Genomic DNA, 6,454 nt, shown 5'->3' on the forward strand with positions numbered 1-6,454 from the left:
TCATTCTTAGAACAAAAACTTATATAATTCTTGTCATATGATCTCTTATGCTAGAGTAACAATTCAATCACAATTTCCAAGTATGAATCATAAACTTCATTGAAAACTAACAAACTATAATCTCAATCATTGGAGCAATTGCAATTTATCATAACATAGGAAAGTGTCAATATAAGAGATTTTCAGCAAGTCCACATACTGAACTATCATATAGTCTTTCACAATTGCTAACACTCACGCCATACTTATGGGTATCGAGTTTTGGTCGGACACAGAGAAAGATAGGGGCTTATAATTTTGCCTCCCAACGTTTTACCTCAAGGCTAATGTCAACAATAATAGTTCATGAAAACTCACGTCCAATTAGCCATATGTACCAGGATCTTTCCAACATGTTGTGCTTGCCAAAAGATAAAATGTAAAAAGGAAGGGTGAAGTTCACCATGACCCTTATGCAAGGTAGCAGATAAAAGTAAAAGATAGACCCTTCGCAGAGAGAAGCAGAGGTTGTCATGCGCTTTTATGGTTGGATGCACAAAATCTTAATGCGAAAGAATGTCACTTTATATTGCCACTTGTGATACAGACCTTTATTATGTAGTCTGTCGCTTTCATTTCTTCCATATCACATGATCGTATAAATCTTATTTTCTCCCACACTAATAAGTCATACATATTTAGAGAGCAATTTTTATTGCTTGCACTGATGACAACTTACTTGGAGGATCTTACTCAATCCATAGGTAGGTATGGTGGACTCTCATGGCAAAACTGGTTTAAGGGTGTTTGGAAGCACAAGTAGTATCTCTACTTGGTGTAAAGAATTTGGCTAGCATGAGGGGGAAAGGCAAGCTCAATCATGTTGGATGATCCAAGACAATATAATTTATCTCAGATGTAAGAGAACATAACCCATTACGTTGTCTTCCTTGTCCAACGTCAACTCTTTAGCATGTCATACTTTAATGAGTGCTCACAATCATAAAAGATGTCCAAGATAGTATATTTGTATGTGAAGACCTCTCTTTCTTTATTACTTCTTATTAATTGCAACGATGACCAAAACTATGTTTTTCAACTCTCAACAACTTTTATTCATCATACTCTTTCTATGTGAGCTCATTACTCTCCATAAGATCCATATGATCTCTTTTATTTCTTTTTATTATTTTTCTCTTTTCTTTTATTCACTCAATATCATGGCAAAATAATCAAGCCCTTGACTCAACACTAATCTTTATTATATATATAGCTCACGGACTCGATTACATAGAAGGATCATAAAGCAAAACTCACAACTAGATCATACTAAAAAGCTTTATGCTACTAGATCAAGATATTATCAAAAGGACCGAACTAAGAAAAATGGTAAAGATAAAAGTGATGGTGATACGATACCGGGGCACTCCCCCAAGCTTGGCAGTTGCCAAGGGGAGTGCACATACCAGATACTCAGTTCTTCTTTGTTGGTGGAGAGGGTGGAGTTGTTGATGACGTAGGCTTCTTCCTTAATTTGCGCTTGAGGACAGAATTTTGATCCCTTAGGTCATCGATCTCCTGCTCAAGGTTTAATATCTTCTTGCATAAATCCTGTTTGTTTTCCTGCAAGAGGCGAAAAGGGATAAACTCGATCTTAGGTTTCTTTGCTCTATCGGGGAGGCTTGACTTTTTGAACTCCACATACATGTCCCCAGGTTGAGGTAATGGGATTTCATCTTCATCTGAACTCGTCTCCTCCTTTCCCTTGGGTTCATAGTCCTCTTCTTCTTCCGTAGTCCAACCACAATGCTCCACGTCCCCATAGACCTTAGGATCTGCAAGATAATCAGCCACATAGCTTTCTCCTTCCGAATCCTGGGACGACATACTGCTCTAATCTGCAGCAAAAACAGCTCGAAACAAAGACAGGAGATTTTTGTGTGATACAGTGGTCAAAACCTTCGAGAGGTTATATAATGAATTTTTATCGACCAAAATATGTGTCGTGTACGAAAGCGTTGTCCGGAGAGCACACGAGGTGCCCACGAGGCAGGGGGGCGCGCCCAGGGGGGTAGGGCGCGCCCTCCACCCTCGTGGAGCCCTCGTGTCCTTCCCGGACTGCTTGTTATTTTTCTATTTTTCTAAATATTCCAAAACGGAAGAAAATTGCCTTTAGAACTATTTTGGAGTCGGTTTACTTGCTGTACCACATACCTATTCCTTTTCAGAGTCTGAAATGTTTCGGAAAGTGTCCCTTATGTATTCCTCCGGGGTTATGGTTTCAATAACATTGGTTTCAACATTTATAGGATTACCTGAGATATAATGTTTAATTCTTTGACCGTTCACCACCTTCAGATTTGTGCCCTCGAAGTTGTTAATCTTTATGGCACCGGAATGATAGACCTCCTCGATAACGTAAGGACCTTCCCATTTAGAGAGAACTTTTCCTGCAAAAAATCTTAAACGAGAGTTGTATAGCAATACATAATCACCTACATTAAACTCACGCTTTTGTATTCTTTTGTCATGCCATCTTTTAACTTTTTCTTTAAATAATTTGGCATTCTCATAGGCTTGGGTTCTCCATTCATCAAGTGAGCTAATGTCAAATAACCTCTTCTCACCGGCAAGTTTGAAATCATAATTGATCTCTTTAATAGCCCAGTAAGCCTTATGTTCTAGTTCAAGAGGTAAGTGACATGCTTTTCCATAAACCATTTTATACGGAGACATACCCATAGGATTTTTATATGCAGTTCTATAAGCCAATAATGCATCATCAAGTTTCTTGGACCAATTCTTTCTAGATCTATTAACAGTCTTTTGCAAAATTAATTTGAGTTCTCTATTACTCAATTCTACTTGACCACTAGACTATGGGTGATAAGGAGATGCAATTCTATGATTATCATCATATTTAGCAAGCATTTTATGGAAAGCACCATGAATAAAATGTGAACCACCATCAGTCATTAAATATCTAGGAACTCCAAACCTTGGAAAAATAACTTCTTTAAGAATTTTAATAGAAGTGTTATGATCAGCACTACAAGTTGGAATAGCTTCTACTCACTTAGTAACGTAATCAACAACAACTAAAATATGTGTATATCCATTAGAGGCAGGAAAAGGTCCCATATAATCAAAACCCCAAACATCAAATGGTTCAATAACAAGTGAATAATTCATAGGCATTTCTTGATGTCTACTAATATTACCAATTCTTTGACATTCATCACAAGACAAGACAAACTTACGGGCATCCTTGAAGAGAGTAGGCCAATAAAAACCGGATTGCAATACCTTGTGTGCAGTTCTATCTCCAACATGGTGTCCTCCATAAGCCTCGGAGTGACACTTGCGTAGGATCTGTTCCTGCTCATGCTCAGGTACACAACGTCTAATCACACCATCTACTCCTTTATAGAGATGTGGGTCATCCCAAAAGTAATGTCTCAAATCATAGAAGAACTTTTTCTTTTGCTGGTATGTAAAGCTAGGTGTTATAAATTTAGCAACGATGTAATTAGCATAATCAGCATACCATGGAGTAGTATGAGAAGCATTTATGACATTTAATTGTTCATCAGGAAAGCTATCATCAATAGGTAGTGGGTCATCAAGAACATTTTCTAACCTAGACAAGTTGTCTGCAACGGGGTTCTCAGCTCCCTTTCTATCAGTAATATGCAAATCAAATTCTTGTAGCAAGAGAACCCATCTAATAAGTCTAGGTTTAGCATCTTTCTTTTCCATAATATATTTAATAGCAGCATGATCAGTGTGAATAGTTACTTTAGAATCAACAATATAAAGTCTGAACTTATCACAAGCAAATACAACTGCTAAGAATTCGTTTTCAGTAGTAGCATAATTTCTCTGAGCATTGTCTAGAGTTTTACTAGCATATTGAATAACATTTAATTTCTTATCAACCCTTTGCCCTAGAACAACACCTACAGCATAATCACTAGCATCACACATAATTTCAAACGGTAAATTCCAATCAGGTGGCTGAACAATAGGTGCAGAGATCAATGCTTTCTTAAGTATTTCAAATGCTTCTACACAATCATCATCAAATACAAATGGTATATATTTTTGTAATAAATTAGTCAGGGGCGGATAAATTTTTGAGAAGTCCTTAATGAACCTCCTATAAAAACCGGCATGACCAAGGAAACTTCTTATACCTTTCATGTCCTCTGGACATGGCATCTTTTCAATAGCATCAACCTTGGCTTTATCAACTTCAATACCTCTTTCAGAGACTTTATGCCCCAAGACAATACCTTTATTAACCATAAAGTGGCACTTTTCCCAATTCAAGACAAGATTAGTTTCTTCACATCTCTGCAAAACTCGATCAAGGTTGCTTAAGCAATCATCAAAAGAGGATCCATAGACGGAAAAGTCTTCCATGAAAACCTCACAAATCTTTTCACAAAAGTCAGAGAATATAGCCATCATACATCTTTGAAAGGTAGCAGGTGCATTAGATAAACCAAAAGGCATACATCTATAAGCAAAAGTACTAAAAGGGCAAGTGAAAGTAGTCTTTTATTGATCATTGGCTGACACAAGTATTTGAGAGAAACCAGAATAACCATCTAGAAAGCAAAAATGTTTATGTTTGGATAATCTTTCTAGCATTTGATCGATAAAAGGTAAGGGGTAATGATCTTTTTTAGTAGCTTTATTTAATTTGCGGAAATCAGTTACCATTCTATACCCTGTAACAATTCTTTGTGGGATCAACTCATCTTTATCATTAGGAACAACAGTAATACCTCCCTTCTTAGGGACACAATGGACATGACTTACCCACTGACTATCAGCAACGGGATAAATTATACCTGCCTCAAGAAGCTTTAGTATTTCCTTTCTTACCACTTCCTTCATCTTAGGATTCAGCCGTCGTTGATGATCACGAACTGGTTTGGCATCTTCCTCCAAATTTATTTTGTGTTGACACGGAGTGGGACTAATGCCCTTAAGATCATCAAGAGTATATCCAATAGCAGCTCGATGCTTCTTCAGAGTTTTCAATAATCTCTCTTCTTCATGCTCCGAAAGGTTAGCACTAATAATAACAGGATATATCTTTTTGTCATCAAGATAAGTATATTTAAGAGTATCAGGTAATGGTTTAAGCTCAAACACGGGATCACCCTTGGGTGGAGGAGGATCCCCTAGGATTTCAACAGGCAAATTGTGTTTCACGATGGGTTCCTGTTTAAAGAATACTTCATCTATTTTCCTTCTTTCATTCATAAACATATCATTTTCATGGTCTAGCAAATATTGTTCTAAAGGATCACTAGGAGGTACGACAATAGAAGCAAGACCAATAATTTCATCTTTACTAGGCAATCCCTCTTCACGGTGTTGTCTACGAAATTTAGAGAAATTAAATTCATGAGACACATCATCTAAACCAATAGTAACAACATCCTTTTTGCAATCTATCTTAGCATTAACTGTATTCAAGAAGCGTCTACCAAATATAATGGGACAAAAGCTATCTTGTGGGGAACCAAGAACAAGAAAATCAGTAGGATATTTAGTTTTCCCACACAAGACTTCAACATCTCTAACAATCCCCATTGGTGAAATAGTATTTCTATTGGCAAGTTTAATTGTGACATTAATATCTTCTATCTCAGCAGGTGCAGTATCATGCATAATTTCTTTGTATAAGTCATAAGGTATTGCACTAGCACTAGCACCCATATCACATAAGCCATGATAACAATGATCTCCTATTTTAACAAAAATAACAGGCATGCCTACCACAGGTCTGTTTTTATCTTTAGCACAAGGTTTAGCAATTCTAGCAGTCTCATTAAGGAAATGAATAACATGCCCATCAATATTATCAGACAAGAGATCTTTAACAATAGCAATATCAGGTTCAACTTTAATTTGCTCAGGAGGTGTATACGTTTTAATATTGCTTTTACGAACCATAGTTGAAGCTTTAGCATGATCTTTATCCTAACAGGAAAAGGTGGTTTCTCAACATAAGAAGTAGGAACAATAGGATCATTATAAGTGATGGTCTTTTTTTCAACTTTAATAGGTGCAGCTACTTTTACTTCTATGGGAGGATGATATTCAAACCACTTCTCCCTAGGGAGATCAACATGAGTATCAAAAGATTCACAGAAAGAAACTACTATCTCAGAGTCAAGTCCATATTTAGTGCTAAATTTACGAAAAACATCGATATCCATAAAAGATTTAACACAATCAAACTCAGGTTTCATACCTGACTCCTTACCTTCGTCGAGGTCCCAATCTTCAGAGTTGCGTTTAATTCTTTCCAACAAATCCCATTTGAATTCAATAGTCTTCGTCATAAAAGAGCCAGCACAAGAAGTATCGAGCATGGTGCGATTGTTATCAGAAAGCCGAGCATATAAATTTTGAATAATCATTTCTCTTGAGAGCTCATGATTGGGGCATGAAT

The sequence above is a fragment of the Triticum urartu genome, chromosome 6, assembly GCF_003073215.2.
Source record: "Triticum urartu cultivar G1812 chromosome 6, Tu2.1, whole genome shotgun sequence".
NCBI classification, from domain to species: domain Eukaryota; kingdom Viridiplantae; phylum Streptophyta; class Magnoliopsida; order Poales; family Poaceae; genus Triticum; species Triticum urartu.